At 41.3% G+C, this 22,423-nt stretch overlaps 1 protein-coding gene and 1 pseudogene across 4 annotated transcripts in view; one reads left to right on the top strand and one right to left on the bottom strand.

The window, feature by feature from the left end:
• Positions 1-22,399, bottom strand: part of SF3B1 (splicing factor 3b subunit 1) — a 61,008-nt gene extending 38,609 nt beyond the window's left edge. For all 4 annotated transcript variants that reach the window (XR_005066086.1, XM_037043697.1, XM_037043699.1 and 1 more), the window contains exon 1: positions 22,325-22,399. The gene's annotated coding sequence lies outside the window, so the exon portion shown is untranslated. The remainder of the gene's footprint in view (positions 1-22,324) is intronic.
• On the top strand, positions 13,378-14,660 carry LOC118985849 (60S ribosomal protein L36-like; annotated as a pseudogene).
• Positions 22,400-22,423: the final 24 nt, after the last annotated feature.

Below are 22,423 nucleotides of genomic sequence, written 5' to 3'. Positions count from 1 at the left end.
AATCTCCAGGTCAATCCATGCTCTTGCAAAAGGTAAGATTTTCTTTTTATGGCCATGTAGTATTCACTGTGTGAATTTAACAAAGCTTTTTTTATTTCAATCCTCACCTGAGGACATTTTTTCATTGCTTTTAGAGAGGGAGGGGGAGAGAGAGAAAGAAATATGAGTGTGAGAGAGGAACACCAATTGGTCACCTCCCATATGCTCCCAGATGGGAATCGAACCCACAATACCCAAACCAGGGATTGAACCTACAATCCACGTATGTGCCCTGACTGGGAACTGAACCTACAACCCTTTGGTGTATAGGATGACCTCCAACCAATTGAACCACACTGACCAGGACTGTACCACAGCTTTTTTATCCTCTTACCTACTGATGAGCACTTGAGCTGTTTCCCATTTCTTCTTTTTTTAAAAAAAATATTTTATTTATTTTGTGCGGGTGGAGGGGAGTGAAGGGGGGAAATAGAACAACTGTAATGGTATAATCAATAAAATATATATATTTAATTTTTTTTAATTTATTTTAGAGAGGAAAGGACGGAGAGAAATATCAATGTATGGTTGCTTCTTGTGAGTTCCCTGCTGGGAACTGGCCTGCAACCCAGGCATGTGCCCTGACTGGGAATCGAACCACGATTGTGTGGTTCACAGGACCCTGCTCAATCCACTGAGCTACACCAGCCAGAGCCCATTTCTTCTTTTTAATCAGGGGCACTTGGAGGCTGGCTTTTCCTAATCTCAAAAAAAAACAACAAAATGAAGACAACCTACTGAATTGGAGAACATATTCACAAATAATATACCCAATAAGTGATTAACATAAAAATAAGTAAGGAATTCATACAATTTAACACCAACCCCCCCAAATAATCCAAATTTTAAATGCACAGAGGACAAAGAAAACATACAAATGGCCAACAGATATATAAAAAGTGTTCAACATCATTAATCAGGGAAATGCCAATCAAAACCACAATGAGATAACACCTCACATAACACTTTTTGAATGGCTATTAAAAAACCAACAAGTAGCCCTGGTGGGTGTGGCTCATTTGGTTGGGCGTCGTCCTACAAAGCAAAGGGTCACCAGTTCAATTCCAGGTCAGAGCACTTGCCTAGGTTGCAGGTTCCATCCTTGTCAGGTCAAGTACAAGAGGCAACCAATCAACGTGATCCATGTGTCTCACATCAATGTTTCTCTTCCTCTCTTTCTTCCTCTCTTCCCCTTCTCTAAAAATAAACAAAATTAAAAAAAAATAACAAGTGCTGGTGAGGATGAAGAGAAAAGAGAACACTTGCACACTGTTCGGGACCTGCAAATTGGTGCAGCCACTATAGAAAATAGTATGGAGACTGCTCAAAAAGTTAAAAATAAAGCTGTTATATGATCCAGCAATAATACTTTCTAGGTATTTATCCAAAGTGGGGGGACATTAATTTGAAAAGATATATGCATCCCTATGTACATGGCAGCATTATTTACAATAGCCAAAATATGGAAGCAACCTAGGTGTCCATCAATACATGAGTAGATAAATAAGATTATATATATATACATGTATGTATATATCTCATATATATATATACACACATATATATGATGAAATGCTACTCAATAATAAAAAAAGAATGCCAAGACGGTAATGAATTTGGGATGTTCCAAGAACAGCAAGAAAGTTGGTGTTTCTAGAGTGGAGTAAGGGGAGGAAATAGCAGAGATAAGTCCAGGTACCAGTGATAGCTGGCAGTGCTACAATACATTGTTGAATGAATGAACGAATGAATGACTAAACAGTGGATGAAGAAATCTTCTAAACTTTCCTGCTCTGTACTGCCTGTTAGCTGATACAAAGAGACCTGCCACATAATTTTTGTTACTGCATTTTCAAAGACATGTACCACACAAGAGCTGGAAACACTGCCACTAATGATTCAGTTTAGGCTAGCTGTTGTCTCTAGCTGAACTAAGAAATAGGTAGGTGATAGAGGAAGATAGGAATTTATCAGCACCAGAGAAATAGTAGGATTTGTGAAAGGTAAGGAAGGGATGTTGGGCAGAATAGAGTCCTTGGGTGAGTGACAGGTTTTCTGTTGTAGGTAGGTACCAGGGTCAACCTAGATAAGTTGGCAATAGTAACAACACTTGCAACAGTACAAAGCCAGCAGTTTTTGATGCCACCAAAAACCCAAAGAGACCTACAAGGCATAGTACTTTTCCTTCTTAGTGGTGGGAGGTATAAGATGCAATAGTTTTTCCTTTACTTTGGAGATATCCAGGCATGCCCCAGGCCAGTATGTCCCTAAATCAGTGATTCTCATCTGGGAATGATTTTGTCTCCCAGGGATACTTGGCAATGTCTAGAGACTCCATCTTTTATTCTGAAGTGTCCTCCTTCCTAATCCTACCTCTATACCCTCAACTGTCTTTCACCTGGCTGACTCCTTCTCGTCCTGTAAGACTGACCCTGTGTCACCCTAACCAGGAAATGTCACCCTATGAGTGAGATATAGATAGCCTGCTTTGACATTTGTGTGGCTTCTAAAATACCACAAACATGTCTCTCTAACTACCCTAACCACTTTGTATTATAATTCTTTCTATATGTCTTTCTCTCTGAGCTGGACTGTAACACCTAAAGCAACTTAGATTACTGGTGTCTAAAGACCAGGGATACCACTCCACATCCCACGTTGGGCACAAAAGCTCTCAGCAGCAAAGAATTTCCTGGCACAGAATGTCAATAGTGCCAATGCTGAGAAATCCTGCCCTAAAAAATACCACTAATGGAGCAGACCCTTAATTTTCATTGGGGTTATCTCCCACCCTCTGGAGCATGTGTGTCTTTCCAAGGCCTCCAATGTATGTACCATTTCCTGGTCATCTAGTCTGATTAATACGATTGACACAATGCCATCAATACAAAGGATTAATTATATCTTGCTGCCCATCTATGTCCAGATGCCCAGGTCCCTTAAGACTATATTATGATAAAGTTGAATTGATATATTATGGGAGAATTAACATAACCCAGTGGTAAAACTTAAAATGTATACTGTTGCTCAGCCTAAGAGAATGCAGTTTAAAATCCTCTCTATTGCTATGAATGGAAAACAACTCCTATCATCAATACCTGCTTACCATGTACTTTAGGTCATGTTAATCTAAATAGATTTAGATTTAGGCTTAGAATGTTTAAATACCATAATCTGACAAAGCAACTGCAATTGAGGAACTACTTAATTGAATTTGTGATAGTTCATGGTCATCCTCTAGGATTAGTGTAACCATGGAAAGGACCAGACTTCAGTGTAGATGTGATGGGGATCACCATCTTTGCATTCCTACATCTTTTTAAAATAATATATTCTATTAATTATGCCATTACAGTTTCCCATTCCCCCCCCTTAATTCCCCTCCACCGTGCACACCACCTCTCACCCACATTCCCCCCTTTAGTTCATGTCCATGTGTCATAGTTCTTTAGCTTCTACATTTCCCACACTACTCTTGCCCTCCCCGTCTATTTTCTACCTACCTTCTATGCTACTTAATCTCTGTACTTTCTCCCCCCTTCTCCTCCTCCCAATCCCCAGTTGCTAACCCTCTATGTGATCTCCATTTCTATGGCTCCACTCCTGTTCTAGCTGTCTGCTTAGTTTGCTTTTGTTTTGAGTGTAGTAGTTAACAACTAAGTTTGCTGTCCTTTCACTGTTCATATTTTTTATCTTCTTTTCTTTAGATAAGTCTCTTTCACATTTCATATAATAAGGGCTTGGTGATGATGAACTCCTTGAATTTGATCTTATCTGAGAAGCACTTTATCTACCCTTCCATTCTAAATGAAAGCTTTGCTAGATAGAGCAATCTTGGATGTAAGTCCTTGCCTTTCATGACGTGGAATACTTTCTAGCCCCTTCTTGCCTGTAAGGTATCTTTTGAGTAATCAGCTGACAGTCTGATGGGAATGTCTTTGTAGGTGAGTGTCCCCTTATCTCTTACTGCTTCTAGAATTCTCTCCTTCATTTTAATCTTGGGCAATGTAATTATGATGTGCCTTGGTGTGTTCCTCCTTGGGTCCAACTTCTTTGGGACTCTCTGAGTTTCCTAGATTTCCTGGAAGTCTATTGCCTTTGCCAGATTGGGGAAGTTCCCCTTTATTATTTGGTCAAATAACTTTTCCACTTGTTGCTCTTCCTCTTTCCCTTCTGGTACCCCTATAATTTGGATGTTGGAATGTTTAAAGATATCCTGGAGGTTCCTAAGCCTCTCCTCATTTTTTGAATTCTTGTTTCTTCATTCTTTTCTTTTTGGTTGTTTCTTTTTTCCTTCTGGTCCTCTCCATTGATTTGAGACCCAGTTTTCCTTCCATCACTATTGATTTCCTGTGCATTTTCCTTCATTTCCCTTAGTGTAGCCTTCATTTGTTCATCTAATTTCCAACCAAAGTCAACCAGTTCTGTGAGCATCCTGATCACCAGTGTTTTGAACTGTGCATCTGATAGGTTGGCTATCTCTTGGTCACTTAAAAGTATTGGCTCTGGGGCTTTGATTTGTTCTTCCGTTTGAGCCATAATTTGTTGGTCTGGTCGCACCTGTTAGGTATGAGGGGCGGAGTCTCAGGTGTTCAACCAGGGCGGGGCAACCCAAGTCGCTGGGTTGTGACTCTGTATATGGGGGCGGGATCAGAGAGGTCACAATGGTGCTTGCTCTGCTCTCTTGGATTTCGGTTCCCGCTGCCACTTCCCAGAAGCAAATTGGGCCATTCTGGTGCTGGTTCCCAGGTGGGTGGGCTTGTTTACATTCTAGGACCCTGTGGGTCTCTCCCACAAACTCTCCTTTGAGGCTGGGAGTCTCTCCTGGCATCTTGGCCCCCCACAAGTGTTTTCAATTGGTGCTTTTAGGGTTTATTTCCCATAGCTGGGGCCCTGGGTTGCACAGTCTGTCTCACACGAATGTGTGTCCACAGTCGGCCAGCCACCTTTCGCACCTCAATGGATCAGCTAGCCCTGAGCCACTGCCTGCCTGGGTCCATTAGCCACTACTTTTTCCTGCCTAGACTGCTCTCCACCAGCCACTGACTCCACCCCTCTTACTGATATGGATGAATGGTTGTTGGACTTCTGTACAGTTCAATTTTCTGCTGTTCTGGTTGTTTTTGTTTCTAAATCTTTGTTGTCCTTAATTTTGGTTGTGGGAGGAGACACAGTATTTCCACCTACACCTCCATCTTGGCCAGAAGTCTGCATTCCTTACATCTTAAGGCAATAATCTATAATATTTCCTAGGATATGATACTATTTTGCAGTATTACAGGGAAGCTATTCAGTAGCCTTCCCCATATGTTCTTATTCCACAGGACAAGGAACCAGCCGAGAGTTTGGCTAACTTCTAAGTTCATTCCAATTATACATTTGGGAATTTTAAAAAGGGCGCTATGACCTGATATACCATCACTCTAACAGGGGCCACTATGACACTTTGGATGTCATTGTCAACTTGGACACTGTATCCACAGCCCTCAAAATACTTAAAATACTTGCTTATTTTACCTTTCCAGTATATAGTTACCAAGGCAAATGACAGGTACCTTTGGAGAAGTACTAGGGCAGGGCTGAACTCATTTTCAAAGTGCTGAATGTAACTTCAACTCCTTAACAGTTAAGGACCAGTTACATTTATATAGTCCTAAAATTATTTTGGCCCTTTGAAGGCAACTGTGAAGCTGATGTGGTCCCCGGTGAAAATGAGTTTGATACCCTTGTACTAGGGGATTCATTAATACATATTTACCATGGTATTACATGGTCTTTGGTCCATCTTCCTCTAGCTTCTCTCTCAACTAAATAGTCTGAAATAAAATAGTTCTATGTCTGAAAACTAGCACAGCTCTGAAAACTAGTTCAAGAACCACTTTAAACAAACAGGAATAGCTGTCTTCAGTTCCCTGAGCATCCATCCTTGATTTCTCTTGGTTGTGTAGGTTGAGTGATGCCTTTGTAGGCTGCCCATCAATCTTGCCTCCAAGAACACCCTGTTGCATTAACCATCTCCATATCTTTCCATGGGTCAGACCCCACTACCCTGCTTCACCAGGCAGCCATTTTGACTTTGTGCTAATTATAATTGTGCTCACCTTGCTCCTGACAATTAAGCATTATCACTTGGCCTCTATTTTGGGATCCCACCATCCTGGTTGCTATCACAGAGTTTAGCTCTGTAACTTTGCTGCTCTCACCTGAGGCCTATAAAGGACAGCCACTTTGAGTAACAGCAATGTGCTGAGCCATATAGGAGGCAATAAGAAAAACTATGTAACACTGATTCTGTCTTCATTTACAGTTTGGCTATGTTGTTCACCATGGACATTTTGAATTAATTTTGATTTTTTTAATATCAAAATAAATTATTTATCTTGGTTACTGAGTTTTTTGGCTCCCTTTAGTCTTGGTCCTGTTCAGTGATGCTGGTACCCCTCTCACATTCCTTATTGCTTTAGGGAACAGAATGTTCTCTGAGCCACCCCAGGGAGCATAGTCATCTGTTAAGTTTTCTGGCCTTAGCATACAATATCTACTCTAGCATACCCACTTCTCTGAGCCTTTCACTCCTCCTTATGCCATATCCCACAGTAGTTTTGCCATTCTGCACCACTTAACATGGGACATTGCTTTCTCTGAGTTCCTAAAAGCCATCCTACTAAATAGAATGTTAGCACTGCCTTACTGGACCCTTGTCAGGATATTCCTTATCGTGGGATAGTGCTGCTGTATTGATAAACCCTCCCTGTCTAACATGTTCTCCTACCCCTCCCTGTGCCTTGATCTAGGACCCTCAATTCAGTACCTTATGTCACCTCCCAACTCCTGATGGTACATATTGTTTACATTCTTTGGCTCCTTTGAGGCATCTCTTTCCCCCCTTAGAAGGCCCAGCATTTCCTTGGCTAGGTGATGTATGAATTAACCCCAGTTACTGGTCTGGGGTTCAAGAGGAAAACAGAGTGGTGCACCCTTTGTCTTATAAGTCAGTGGTCTGTGTATCTTCTTCAAGCAAAGAGGGAGCACTACTTTTATGACAGGAGGATTAGGCCACTTCTCTAAGCCCAGGTGACTCAGGGGAATCTAGGATTTCAAGTTTCTTCAGCACACTAATCCTGATGTCCTTGTTCAATTTCTCGGCATAGCAATCCTTCCCAATCAGGGCACTCACTTTTTGTAAGAGACACACTGAGGCTGAAAATTCTGTTCAACTTTCGAGTTCTGCTACTCTTACTGTTATGTCCAGCAACGGACCATCAGCTTGTTTTGCTCTCTGGCTGCACACATGAGACTCTATATACAACCAAGAATACCGTCCAGCTTTTACACTTTACCTTTAATGGTGATTAATCACTCTCAGCCTTTCAGTGTCTTTCTCCCAATATCCCAGTAGGAGTTATTAGTGCCACCAGTGACAGGATCCTCACTGGCGGCCAGACTGCTGGTGGCCCAGATAGAAAAACACCATTTTAGAGTTTGCTTATCTGGACCACAGGTTGGGTTCCCTAAGAAGCAGACTCTGAGATGGAGGTGTACATGCAAGAAGTTTGTCAGGGTATCTTCAGGATCAACACCTTTGGGAGATGGAAAGAATCAGAGCTGGGCAGAGGATGATGTTGAGCTGCCACCTAGTTCAACAAAGACCTCAACCTGTTCCACAGGGAACTCTGGAGATGGGGTGGCCCTTGGAGTTGGCCTAAACTTGGGCAAAGGAGTTGGGATTTTATACCCCCATAACAACAAGATTTTGCATGTGAGATTCCCCAGGAAAGGGCATGACCTTGGGAAAGGTGGGTCTTTTTGACCTACAAGCAATACCCAGAGAAGGATGCATCAGAGAGCCGTCACCAACAGTTCTGGTTATGAGGGGAGAAAGAAAGGAACCTGGGCGGCCCACCATAACATTCACCTCAAATATACAGTACAAGTGTCTTCTGTGAAATGACACGAGGCAGCCAGAGAGGATGGCCCTCTCCCTGAGGCTATGAGCCTCACCGAAGTTTGGGTTTTCACAAACGGATGAGTAAATAATGATCTGCCCTAACTGGAAATCAAACAAGCAACTCTTTGGTTCACAGGCCAGCACCCAATCCACCCAGCCACACCAGCCACACCAGCCAGGGCTTGCAGGCCAGGTCCCCAGTAGGAGGCGCTTGAGAGGCAACCGCACATCAATGTTTCGCTCCCCCTTTCTCCCTCCCTCCCCCCCTCTCTAAAAATAAATAAAATCTTTTAAAAAATAATGGTCTAAAAGCAGTGGTAAGGAGTGATGTACACAACTGTCCTGGTCTCTTGAACTTGAAGCACACGGGTAGTATATAGCTAATACATAGGTTGGCAAATGTCCCTCCCAAAAATTCTCCAAAAACTTTTTCTTTGTTGGAATGGTAGTTAATCAAAAATAATTTTTATAGTCCCCTTTTTTTCTTCATGGCAATTTATCAATGGTTATGTCTCTGTAGGAGTCTCATGTGTGGAAGTTGGCAAGGGTGGAGGAGGGGACGGTACAGGAACTCGCTCTCAGTTCTGAAATCTTTCTTTCCCACCAATGCAGTAATTCTCAAACTTTAAGAGTGCTAAAGTCCCCTGAGGAGCTTCTTAAAAGTGGAGGTTGTGAACCCAAACTCCAGTAGGTTTGAGGTGGAGCCCAAGAGCTGATAATTCTTTTTTAAAAAATATTTATTAGAGCCCTGGCTGGCGTAGCTCAGTGGATTGAGTACGAGCCTGCGAACCAGAGGATCGCGGTTCGATTCCCAGTCAGGGCACATGCCTGGGTTGCAGGCTGGTTCTCTGCAGGCCAACTCCCAGCAGGGGACGCACGAAAGGCAACCATACATTGATGTTTCTCTCCCTCTCTCCTTCCCCTCTAAAGATAAATAAAAAAAATTCCCTAAAAAAATATTTATTAGAGAGAGGGAAAAGGAGGGGGAAAGGGAGAGAAACATCAGTCAATTGCCTCTTGCATATGCCCCAATAGGTGACCAAACCCACAACCTAGACATGCACCCTGACCACTAATTGAACTGGCGACCTTTCACTTTGCAGGACAACACTCAACTAACTAGGACACACCAGTGAGGGTGAGCTGATACTTTCTTTACAGTAACCTCCATACATTTAGAAATGCTGCATATTAAAGCCGCATTTCTCATCTGTAGCTGAATTCTGGTATTCAGCTACAGATTCCATGTATTCCAGTATTCCATGGTGAGAAGAAGAAATAAATGTATATAAATGTTCATAAGTATGTGTCTGTCACACACCACCACCCACCTCCACTTTTAGATAAAATGTGCCTATTGGTGAGAAAGAAATGATCAGCACAGAAGAGCTTCATAAGGGAGCCAAGACTCAGCCAAGGCAATTGTTTTCAACCCTATAGGCTACAATACCTGTGGCTCTGCTGAAAAATAATTTTTATTTCAGAGACTATGGTCCAACTACAGATATTTTTTAAAGATTTTATTTTTTTCAGAGGTAGAAGGGAAGGAGAAGGAGAGAAATATCAATGCAGGAGAGAAAGAAATATCAAGTGGTTGACTCTTGCACACCCCCATCCAGAGACCTGGCTCACAACCCAGGTATGTGCCCTGACCGGGAATCACGGAGACTTTTAGGTTTGTGGGACAACCCACTGAGCTATACCAGTTGTGCTGATCACAGATATTTTGAGAAACATCAATACAATACCCTAACAGAAATATAAAAGAAATGAAAGCAAAAATGCTTATGATACCCTGGCTGATGTGGCTCAGTGGACTGAGTGCCAGCCTGTAAATCAAAGGGTTGCTGGTTAGATTCCCAGTCAGGGCACATGCCTGGGTTGCAGGCCAGGTTCCCCAGTGGGGACCACGTGAGGGGCAACTACACATTGATGTTTCTCTTCCTCTCTTTCTCCCTCCCTTCCCCCTCTCTAAAAATAAACAAATAAAATCTTAGAAAAATACTTATAGTAAAAGATGTATTGAGGAGTAGGGAATTTTATGAATCACAAATTAGAACTTCTAGAACACAAAAAGTAAAGGCTAAAGGGGAGAAATCAGAGGAGATACTGAGCTGTAGAATAATGAGGATATTATTATAATGGGGAGGTAATGAGCTGAAAATAAAGAGGATGATTTTTAAAAGGGCTTTTAACTTAGAAAGTGAGCAAGAATAACAAGCAGGGATATCTTGCTTTTAGTCTGTCAACAGAAATGGTTCCAGGAATCCTTAGGTGGGTGGAGAAAGCAGGGTTAAGTAGGCACTCAGGTCAAAATTTCCTATAGCAAGGGAGAGTAAACTCTGGCCCATGGGCTTCCATCTTTTTTTGTAAAGTACACAAAAAGAGATCACAACTCACTTTATTGTGGTACTTAATTACAGTAGCCTATAACCAAACCTACAATATCTCCAAGGTATGCTTATCTAAAATGGCATAAAATATGCCATTTTAACCATTCTTCAATATACACTTCAGTAACCTTAAGTACATTCAAATTGTGGTGCAACTCTCCCAAATATTTGTATCCAAACTTTTTATCACACCAAGCAGAAATTATAACTACCAAGGAACAATTTCCCATTCGTCCTCCCCTAAAGCTTCTGCTAATGTCTAACCCTCTGTCTATGAATTTTCCTTTTCAAGATATTTCATATATAAAAAATCATACATTTGTCCTTTTGTGTCTGGCTCATTTCACTTAGCATAATATTTTCAAGGTTCATCCATGTGGTAGCATATATGATAAGAACTTCATTCCCTTTTAAGGCTGAATAATATTGTGTGTGTATAGCACATTTTGTTTATTCATTCTTCCATTGATGGACACTTGGATTCTTTTCACCTTTTGGCTGTCCTGAATAATGCTGCAGTGAACACTGATGTACAAATACTTCTTTGAGTCTTTGTTTTCAATTCTTGCGTGTGTGTGTATATGTGCATGTATGTATATATATATGTGTGTATATGAGTTGAACTGCTGACTCATGATAATTCTATGTTTAACTTTTTCAGGAGCCACCAAACTGTATTCCAGAGTGGCTATACCACTTTACATTCCTGCACCAATGTATGAGGAATCCAGTTCTCCACTACTTTACCAACATTTATTTTCTGATTTTTTTTAAGTAGCTATCCTAGTAGATGTAAAGTGGTATTTCATTGTAGTTTTGACTTGCATTTCCATGTTGGCTAAGAATATTGAGTGTCTTTTCATGTGCTTATTGGCCATTTGTATTTCTTCTTTAGGGAAATGTCTGTTTAAGTCATTCGTCCATTTTCTAAGTTGGGTTTTGTTGTTGTTAACAGTTCTTATTTATTCTGGGCATTTAATCCCTTTTCAGATACTATGATTTGCAAGTATTTTTCCCATTCTATGTGTGAGGTCATAAAATATAATGTCTCTGCCCCTGGTCCCTATCGAAGCCCCTAAAACCCTTGAAATGCCCTCAGTGATCAGAGCACTGGGAGCGTCCCTTGTTCTAATATTTGGTCTCTGAGCCTGTCCCTGACATAGGACTCAAAACCCTTGTGAATTCCTGTATGTGAAAGCACTAGCAGGTCTCTGGTTCTATGGAAGTGACTGCATGGGCTCCTGGGTGGCTCCTCAATGGCGGCTGCTCACCAGAAAGACCAAATCAGAGAGAGAAGCTTGGCATTCTCAGCCCTGGCACTGCCCCCTTCTCCGAATAAGAGATAGAGGCTGGAAATGGAGTTAGTAAATGATCATGCCTGTGTAAGGAAGCCTCCATAAAACCCCAATACTATGGGGTTTGCAGAGGTTCCAGGCCGGCAAACACACCCACACCAGGAGGGTGACATGCATCGATTCTATGGGGACAGAAGCTCCTGTGCTTGGAATGTTCCTAGACCTCACCCTATGTGTTTCTCCATCTGGCTGTTCATCTGTATTCTTTATCATATACTTTAATAAACTGGAAAATGTGTTTCCCTGAGTTCTGTGAGCCACACTAGAAAAGTAATCAAGCCCTGGCTGGTGTAGCTCGGTGGATTGAGCCCGGGCTGCGAACCAAAGGGTCATTGGTTTCATTCCCTGTCAGGGCACATGCCTGGGCTGTGGGCTGGGTCCCCCGTGGGGAGCATGCAAGCAGCAACCACACATTGATATTTCTCTCCCTCTCTTCCTCCCTCCATTCCCCTCTCTCAAAAAATAAATAAATAAAATCTTTAAAAGAAAAGTAATCAAACCTGAGCAGGGGGTCATGAGAAGCACTCATTTACAGTCATATCAGACAGAAGATGTGGTAACCTAGAGACCTACTACTTGCGTTTAGCAGTCTGAAGTAGGGGGTGAGCAGCCTTGTGGGACTGAGCCCTTTTCCAGGGGTATCAAACTAGGAGTTGAAATCACATTCAGCCCTTTGAAGGCAACCTCAAGGCTGATGTGGCCCCCAGTGAAAATGAGTTTGACACCCCTGCCTTAACCTGTGGTATCTGATGTTATCTCCAGGTAGACAGTGTCAGAATTGAGTTAAACTGCAGAACACCCAACTGGTGTCACAGAAGACTGCTGGGTGCAGAGGAAAACTTCCACATACAGTACCCGGCATCAGTGAAGTGTTCTGTGTGAGTAGTAAAGGAGAAGTGGGAAACTGAGCTTTTTCTAGTTCACTGTGGGCTAACTTTCACTCTGTTGACAGTGTCCTTTGATACATACACAGTTTAAGTCCAATTTATCTATTTTTTCTTTTGTTGTTTGTGCATTTGGTCACATCCAGGAAATGACTGCTAAATCCAATGTCATGAATAATTTAGTTTTGGTACCAAAAAACAATGTACATTACAAACTATTCAAATAGTACCCCTCAAAAAAGATGTAAAATAAAAAGTAAACTTTTTCCTCACCTGTTTCATTCCTGAAAGATTGAGTGTTTTAGGTACTCACTGATTAATGTTATACATAAACAAATGCATTCAGTATGTACACTATGCCATTTTTACACCAGAGATTCTTAATGAGAAGACTGTTTAAGATGGGTGTTGGCAAAAATTACATACTAAAAAATCAAGAACTATTCCAAAAAAGGAAGGAAAGAGTTCAAGCATAAAGATGTGAATATAAATAAATAAGAAGCTTCCTGATAAAAATCAGACGTAATAAAAAGGAAAAAAGATGAAAGAAGGCCTACATAAGAAAAATAAATCAGGGGCTCCTGGGCTGGCGAACACATAGAAATTGGGGTGTGGCACACTCAGAGAACACAGCATTTCCAAACCCCTCCCCAGATACCTTGCCCTACACATTTCTTCTGTCCATTCCTGAGTTATATCCTTTTACACCAAACTGGCAATCTACGGGTGCACTGAGTAAATGCTGGGGAATGAGCAATATGCCGTGAAGTGCAGAAGGGAGATGCTATTGCATGACTGTGTTGTCCGTCCATGTATCATAAGACTACATTGACAGTTTGAAGTAAAGAGATCTTGCCCTGAGCACCCGTCAGACTAAACATCACATTTATGTTTTATAGGTTTTTTTTATCTTTTGAAGATGCTTGTAAAACCGAGAGCATATCATGATCTATCTCTGGTGTGGGAGGAAGGCATGCTCAGCCCAAAATTTGAGTTCTCTGGGACTCAGTAATACAGAGATTGGAATCATACAGGAAAAAAATATCCTGTTGAGGAGAGGGCAATCACCATAAACTCAGTGTACCAAAGACACAGACAAAGGGCACATAGCAACTTTGAAAATTCTCCATATTCCTAATTAGCAGTCATCTACATAGTAACACTGATACATACTTTTTATTCAGACACCAAAGTAGACGGACTTAAATGTTGATTTACTATTTATTAAGTTCTCTAAAGCTGTACAACTAGTTGTGTTTTGATTTGTTTTTTAGTATGGGATCTCTTTATCTTCCCCAACATGATGTTTCTGCATTTATCCATTCCTAAATTGAAGACCACAAAATTTACTTTTTATAAATTAAAGTCTTAAATGTGAAACTAAGCCCTGGCTGGTGTAGCTCAGTGGATTGAGAACAGGCCTGTGAAGCAAAGGGTCGCCGGTTCGATTCCCAGTCAGGGCACATGCCTGGGTTGGAGGCCAGTTCCCAGCAGGGAACTCATGAGAGGCAACCATACATTGATGTTTCTCTCCCACTCTTTCTCCTCCCTTTCCCCTCTCTAAAAATAAATAAATAAAATATTTTTTTAAGAACGTGAAATCAAGAAATGTAATCAGGCAGTAAAACATTCTCTGAATGCAGACCATGTTCTATTTTCCCAAGAGTAGAAAATGGGCTTCTACATAAGAAAGCTAAAATAGCCATTTCACTGCAGCTGCACAGCAGGCACAGCTCTTCAGTACCCCATGGCCGTGGGCCTCATCAAGGGCTACCAAGTGATAAAGAACGTGAGCAAGCCGAGGCATAGCTGCCACCCGTGTGTGTGGGATATGATCTGAGAGGTATGTGGCTTTGACCCCTAAGAGCCACGGAGCTGCTCAAAATCTTTAAGGACAAGAGGGCCCTGAAATTCATCAAGAAAAAAGTGGGGACACACATCCGTACCAAGAGGAAGAGAGAGGAACTGAGTAATGCCCTTGCAGCCTTGAGGAAGGCAGCAGCCAAGAAGGACTGAGCCCTATCCCCTCTGTGTAATAAAACCTGTTTAGAAAAAAACATAAGAAAGCTGAAATATGTTAATATGTTTAAATTATATTATATTGTTTATAAGAATGCAGCCAAAGAATAAACCAAGTCATATAATTAGATTTTTTAAATATATTTTATTGATTATACCATTACAGTTGTTCTATTCCCCCCTTCATTCCCTTCCCCCCGCACACTCCCTTCCCCACCATTCTCCCCCCTTAGTTTATAACCACGTGTCTCAAGTTCTTTAGATTCTATATTTCCCCCACTATTCTTGCCCTCCCCCTATTTTCTACCTACTGTCCATGCTATTTTCTGTACCTTCTCCCCACTTCTCCTCCTCCCACTCCCCTGTTGCTAACCTTCCATGTGTTCTTCATTTCTATGGTTCAGCTCCTGATCTAGCTGTCCTCTTGGTTTGCTTTTGTTTTAGGTGTGGTTGTTAATAACTGTGAGTTTGCTGTCCTTTCACTGTTCATATTTTTCATCTTCTTTTTTCTTAGATAAGTCCCTTTAACATTTCATATAATAAGGGCTTAGTGATGATGAACTCCTTGAATTTGATCTTATCTGAGAAGCACTTTATCTGTCCTTCCATTCTAAATGAAAGCTTTGCTGGATAGAGCAATCTTGGAGGTACGTCTTTGGGTTTCATAACTTGGAATACTTCTTTCCAGTCCCTTCTTGCCTGTAAGGTCTCTTTTGAGAAATCCACTGACAGTCTGATGGGAACGCCTTTGTAGGTGACTGTCCCCTTATCCCTTGCTGCTTCTAGGATTCTCTCCTTCATTTTAATCTTGGGCAATGTAATTATGATGTGCCTTGGTGTGGTGTTCCTTCTTGGGTCCAACTTCTTTGGGACTCTCTGAGCTTCCTGGATTTCCTGGAAGTCTATTTCCTTTGCCAGACTGGGGAAGTTCTCCTTTATTATTTGTTCAAACAACTTTTCCACTTGTTGCTCTTCCTCTTCCCCTTCTGGTACCCCTATAATCCGGATGTTGGAACGTTTAAAGATGTCCTGGAGGTTCCTAAGCCTCTCCTCATTTTTTTGAATTCTTGTTTCTTTATCCTTTTCTGGCTGGATGTTTCTTTCTTCCTTCTGGTCCATTCCATTGATTTGAGTCCCAGTTTCCTTTCCATCACTATTGGTTTCCTGTGCATTTCCCTTCATTTCAATTAGTTTAGCCTTCATATGTTCCTCTAATTTGTGACTATAATCAACCAGTTTTGTGAGCATCCTGATAAATAGTGTCTTGAATTGTGCTTCTGAGAGGCTGGCAATTTTTTGGTCGCTTAGAGTTATCAGCTCTGGGGCTTTAGGTTCTTCTTGAGCCATATTTTGGACTATTCATGCCTGTTACATATGAGGAGCGGAGCCCTAGGTGTTCACCAGGGCAGGGCAACTCAGTCTCTGGGTTGTAAGCCTGTATGTGGGGGCGGTGTCAAAGGAAATCAATGGTGGTCCCCTCTGCCTCCTCCTGCCACCAGAGTGCATGGTCCATCTCACTGCTCACTCCTTTGCTGAGTTAGATGTGTGTGCGAATGTGCAACCTTGGTCAGCCTGTCTCGCACCCTCACTGGGTTCGCTGCTGGGGCCTGTGCAGTCTGCCACTGGGGCCTGCGGGGGGGTCCGTCTCACTGCTCACATCTCTGCTGGTGTTTTTTCATGTAACTATTTTATTGTGCTTTGCATTTTAAGACAGTTTTCCCACATTTGGGTAAAATGTTTAGCAGATTGTAAACTTAATAACCTAAGAAAAGGCTAAAATAAAATTTTCTTGAGTGGAGGAAATTTAAAAGTGGCAGAAATCTATCAGAATAGTGTAAGAAAGGCTAAACTCAATGAGCTGAGGCTTATAACAAAATGCTAAAGAAAATAAAAAGTCTTTTGTTTGGAGCAAGAATAATGAAACTATTTCCATTGCTTGAAGTAGATAGTTCAATATAACAGAAGACAAAGTGACAGAAGTGTTCAATATAACAGAAGACAAAGAATTTTTCCCCAATTCTTTTGTTTCTTTCTTTTCTTTTCTTTTCTTTTAAGATTTTATTTATTTATCTTCAGAGGGGAAGGGAAGGAGAGAAGGAGAGAAATATCAATGTATGGTTGCCTCTCATGAGTCCCCCGCTGGGAACTGGCCTACAACCCAGGAATCGAACCGCGATTGTCTGGTTCGCAGGCCCGCGCTCAATCCACTGAGCTACACCAGCCAGGGCTTCTTTCTTTTCTTTTAAGAAAAATAACCCCAGAACTAAAAGGGAAAAAATATGAGTGAAAGGGAAATGGGCTTAATTTACATGAGGTGAGGCAACAGTGAAGAGAGTGACTGACAGCTTTAAATGAGGGCAGGTGGCCTGGCCTAAACCAACTACATCCCAAATGTCAACAGAACAAAAGCACTTTTAAGAGCATCTCAACGAAATGTAGTACTTGTGGGTGACACAGAATCTGAAACCCACATTGTATATGAACTTATTAAAGAAATGTTTCACACCAAAAAGAGAAAAGAATAGAAATGTATCAGATTTTTTAAAATGGTAATCCTAATATAAAATATTTTGCCTATTATCTTCATATATTATAGAAATACCACAGAAACGCCAGTAGTTCAGCTGCTTTACAGTACAGTGCTGGGAGAAAGACATAGAAACAATGATATCCAAAGTGGTTAGAGTAGTTAGAGACACGTCTGCATTACTTCAGGAAGGCTGTACAGAGATCTCAAACCATGCTATCTACCACTGTAGCTGATTCCTAAGGTGAGATTTCCTGGGTCGGGTGACACTGGGTCAGACCTATAGGATGAGGAGTCAGCCAAGGAAAGGGAGTAGTGGAGACAGGGGTGCGAATAGGAGGGAGGATCCTCCAGGGAAAGAGGCCAGTATAGTCAACAAACCCCAGGGTGTCTGTAGAAGATGGACAAGCAGCTGTTTGGCTGGATGCCACAATATGCGGCAGGGAGTAGCAAATGAGGAATTCTAGGCTTTGATAAGAGGCTGGTCACATAACCAGGAAAAATCCACTTTTTAAAATAAACTCTTAATGCCCTAAACTCGTAATTTCTGGATCTGGAAAGCTGAAAACCCCTAGATGAAGGCATCACCCTTTGCAGTCCTCCCTAGATAGACAATTGTTTTGTTCAAATTTCTAGTTTGAACCACTTGCTCGAATTTCTAGTTTGACTCTCTTTAATTGATCTATTTTTTAAAAAAGCTCATATTTTATTATAACAAGATTACCGCTACATCTTTCAAAAAGTCTTATAATAGAAAAGAGCATTCGAAGTCACAAAACAAGGGTTTACCTGCTGGCTCTGTTGCTCTCCAGTTTGTGGGAGTGTTTTGACATTCCTAAACCTGTTTCTTTGGGTCTTAGTAAATGTGCTGAAGGACTGCACCCAAAGGCCTCATTATACCACCTCAGGTGAACCATCATTAATCACTGCTTCTGCCTCAGATATCTTGAATCTAGCTCGTGGGGTTTGAGAGTGTGTGGGGTGTCTCCTTCATACTTCTTGGGCACTAGCAGCAACCAAGCAGTTCACTCCTCCCCGTGGCTTCAGCATTTTGGGACCCCCCCTCCACCACATTTGTAAATTCTAATAATTCCAACTTGTTTCCCCAGTGCCAGGGGAGTGTGCAGAAAGGAGCCAGGCCTACCTGCTATTCTTTGAAAGACCTGCTTACAAGGTGGGTTCTTGGCTGGCATCTGGGAACTTGGATTTCAGGAGGGTCCCCACCACCTCAACCAGTAAGATTGTCTCACTGTGGCTAAACTGTGCAAGCAATATGGTTTATGCTGAATATCAGCTTTCCTTATGAGTGTACCTGATCAGCACCCCCAAAATTCTGGGCATAGAATCTCTAATGTTGGCAACATGTCACACATCAGTACTTGTCAGAATTAAGCATGTCCTGTGTGATTCTAGGACTTCCCAGGGAAAGGATCCTTGAAGTTTGTACCCAGTTCCCCCAGACATCCCATATATTCCTTTTCCCTTTACTGATTTTGCTGTGTATCTTCTCACTATAAAAAAATCATAGCTGCCCTGGCTGGTGTGGCTCAGTGGATTGAGCACTAGCCTGTGAACTGAAAAGTTACCAGTTCAATTCCCAGCCAGGGCACATGCCTGAGGTAAGGCGCAGGTCCCCAGTTGGGAGCTTGCTAGAGGCAACCAGTCACTGTTTCCCTCCCTTTCTCCCTCCCTTCCCCTCTCTCTAAAAATAAATAAAATCTTTTTAAAAATCATAGCTGAGTAAAACTATTGGTTGAGTCCTGAGAGTCCTCTTAGCAAATCATTGAACCTACCGATGGTCTTGGGAACATGAGGTGGTACCTACTTCTTGCAGGTATTACTACTTTCTTAGCTCAGTATCCTCTTTTTGCTTTTATTTTTAAAGATTTTGTTTATTTACTTCTAGAGAGAGGGGAAGTGGGGAGAGAAACACTGATGCGTGAGAGAAACATTGATTGGTTGCTTGAAACATCCATCATGAATACCCCCATCCAGGGACTTGGCCCACAACCCAGACACACACCCTGACTGAGAATTGAGCCAGTGACCCTGCAGTTTGCAGAACACTCAATCCACAGAGCCACACCAGTCAGGGTAGTATCCTTTCTTGGTTATAGTAGTTCTCCAATCCCTGTTTAACGATCCCTGTTTGTCCTTATATTAAATTTTCTTTTAAAATAACAATAATTTTCCCGACTGGTCCCTAACTGGCAAAGCTAGTCAGTGAGGGCAAACTGCCTAGTTAGATAATCTCCTTTGATAGTCCTATTTTTATCAGAAAGTAACATCTGTAACAGCAGTAAGCTCTTGCAGCTCAGTTGCACATTCAGTCAAGGAAGGCGTTCTTTCAATCAAACATTCCACAAAGATAATCCCCGTATGAGATCATTGAGCATGCTAGGAAGATTATTCTATTGATCTAAAAGGTGAAAGACAGCCCTGACTGGTGGCTGGTTGTTTTCCCATGAAGTGAGAGGTTGCAGTTTTGATTCCTAGTGAGGCCACAGCCTAGGTTGCAGGTTCAGTCCCTGATCTGGGCACATAGAGTGGCAACCCATCAATGTTTCTCTCTTACCTCGATGTTTCTATTCCTCTCTTTCTCTATTCCCCTCTAAAAATAAAATTTTAAAAATAAATAAAAGGTGAAAGACAGAAACGATGTATATTTAGTAAGTAAATGTATATTTTTATTATAGAAGATTTCAAACATCTGTAAAAATTAGATCTCATACTATTTAATAAACCCATCACCCCATTCAATAATTATCAACAAATGATCAATTTTGTTTCATTAACTTTATTCCTCTGCCTCACTGGATCACTGGATCACTTTAAAGCAAACTGCAGACATATTTAATCTATAGAATCTGCAGTGTGACTCTCTATGGAAAGTAAAAATTTCAGTTGAATTTCCCAGTCTTGTACATGTCTTTTTAGTTACTTCAAAACAAAATCCAAATAATGCCCCCTAAATCTTTTAAATCTACAACAGTCCCCCCTTCTTCTTTATTTGGCACTTATTTGAAGAAACTGGATCCTTGTCTGACGGCATTTCCCACACTCTGGGTTTTGCAGAGATTGCGTCCCCTTCGTGTCATTTAACGTGTCCTTCTATTTCCTGTGTAAACCAGCACATCTAAAGGTTTGAACAGATTCAGGGTCAGTTATTTTGGCTGGAATATTTCATGTGTGGTGTGGTGTAAAATATATTTCTGACAGCATAGTGGGTCTGGACTCTAAGATACTGCTTCCCACAGGTCTGGGCTGCTTTAATTTACTACCAGTCTTTTCATATTCTATAGACAGACCTTTTAATCCTCATTTGCAAAAGCACTGTCATCTGAAATGGAACCAGAGTTTATTATCACCTTTAAGCTTACGGCATATTATTCTTTGCTGAGAAGTCAAATGAATACATACACTGTCATCTATTACAAAGATTCCTTTATTTGCCTTTAAATTGTTTTAATCCTCATCCGAGGATATATTTATTGATTTGAAAGAGAGAAAAACATCGAGTGATAGAGAAACACTGATCAGTTGCCTCCCAGACACGCCACTACCAGGGACTGACCCGCAACCTAGGTAGGTGCCCTGACTGGCAATCAAACCTGAAAACTTCTGGTATACAGGATGATGCTCCAACCAACCGAGACACCTGGCAAGAGCTTAATTTTTTTTTTATTAGGAAACTACTCAACTGGGTTGCCCAATTCTGTAGATATTTTCATATATCTGGGAAGAGTTGAATGAGGGTTCATAAGTACATCATGTAGTGTACTAAAAATGTTTAACAGGACTTCTATTTAACAATACCAATAGTTTGAAATAAAATTTAGTAGGAGGTGATAATATAATGCCTGGATTTTGTAGGCATTGGTAACCACTGTGGTTTTTCAGCAGGAAAGTTATATGATCAAAGTGTTAAAGGAAGACATTACTGGAAATATTTAGGATTTAAGGCAAGAAGAGCAGGGATTGGGAATTCAAAGGTAATCTGATATAAAATTGTTTGGATACAGCTACAGAATTACCTGATCGACAAGTACTATATTGCATTTAAAAAGTGTCTGACAAACTTTGTACTGCAGATTTCAATTCACTCGACAAAGCATCCAGTAAGGGATGGCTACAACGAACAAAGCAAGAGTAGAAAATAACAATCATACACATACACAATAGCTAGTATTTCTGTAAATGTAACTAAGATCATGTCACTATTCTACCCTCAAACTCAAATGACTTCCATTTACATTTGGAATAAAATCCAAAGTTGGTACCATGACCTCCCAGGCACTCTGACAAAGCCCTCACCATCTCTGACTTCATTTGCAGCCCTTCTCCTCACTCGCTGTGATCCAAAGCCCTTGCTCTTCATAAAACAGAGCAAGATTTTCCTGCCTGGGCCCTTTACACTTGCACATGCTTTTACCCGAGGTAACTTTCCCACCAAATATTCATACAATTCACTTCCTCACTTCATTTAGGCCTTTGTTCAATATCACTTCCTCAGAGGCCCACCTGACCACCCTATATAAAATAGCACCTCACCTTACCCCTTTCCATCTCCTTACTCTGCTTTACATTTTTCTACTGCACATGATTTTATCTGATGTACTACATACTAATTAGTGGATTTCCCCCCTCTAAAACTAATATCTATAACGGTGAAGACTTTTGTTCACTTATACACACAGCACCTAAAGCGGCAGTAAGTACCCCCAAAATATGTTTACTACATTTCATCAACTAGAATTTCATCTACTCCGCAAAACTGTATGCAGTAGGCAGTATTGTTATCCTCAGTTTACAGGAAACTGTGCTGCACACAGGCTAAATAAGAACCTGGAAACAAAAGGAGGAGAAAAAAAATGTCAGGACTTGATTGATTCCTGAATGGGTGAATCAAAGCAAAGGTGTTTGGTTTGTTCGGAATAAGGGAAACCCGAATGACACACAAACACCAATTAAAATGTTGGCTACGCAGAAAGAAAGCACACAGAACCCAAGTCTGTTGCCTAAGGACTTGACCTTTTGTTACCCTCAGGACAACCCCATGGGATAAGCACTGCTGGTATTGTTAGACAATCATTAACAGCAAGACTGTGACGGCCAGACTTGGCAGCCTGGAGCGATGGCAAGCCCTGCTCAGCACTCACCGATTTCGACAGCTAAATAATTAACACAGAAAATCCAATTTCTTTCCGCCTTGGGATAAACTCACGAGCCGGATCTCGCGACCCAAAGTGGTGCCCAAA

This window comes from Sturnira hondurensis, unplaced genomic scaffold (assembly GCF_014824575.4).
Source record: "Sturnira hondurensis isolate 20B ecotype Veracruz unplaced genomic scaffold, ASM1482457v3 Scaffold0004136, whole genome shotgun sequence".
Taxonomy (NCBI): Eukaryota; Metazoa; Chordata; class Mammalia; order Chiroptera; family Phyllostomidae; genus Sturnira; species Sturnira hondurensis.
Note: the sequence above shows the minus strand (reverse complement) of the source record. Positions and strands in the feature narration are given on the sequence as shown.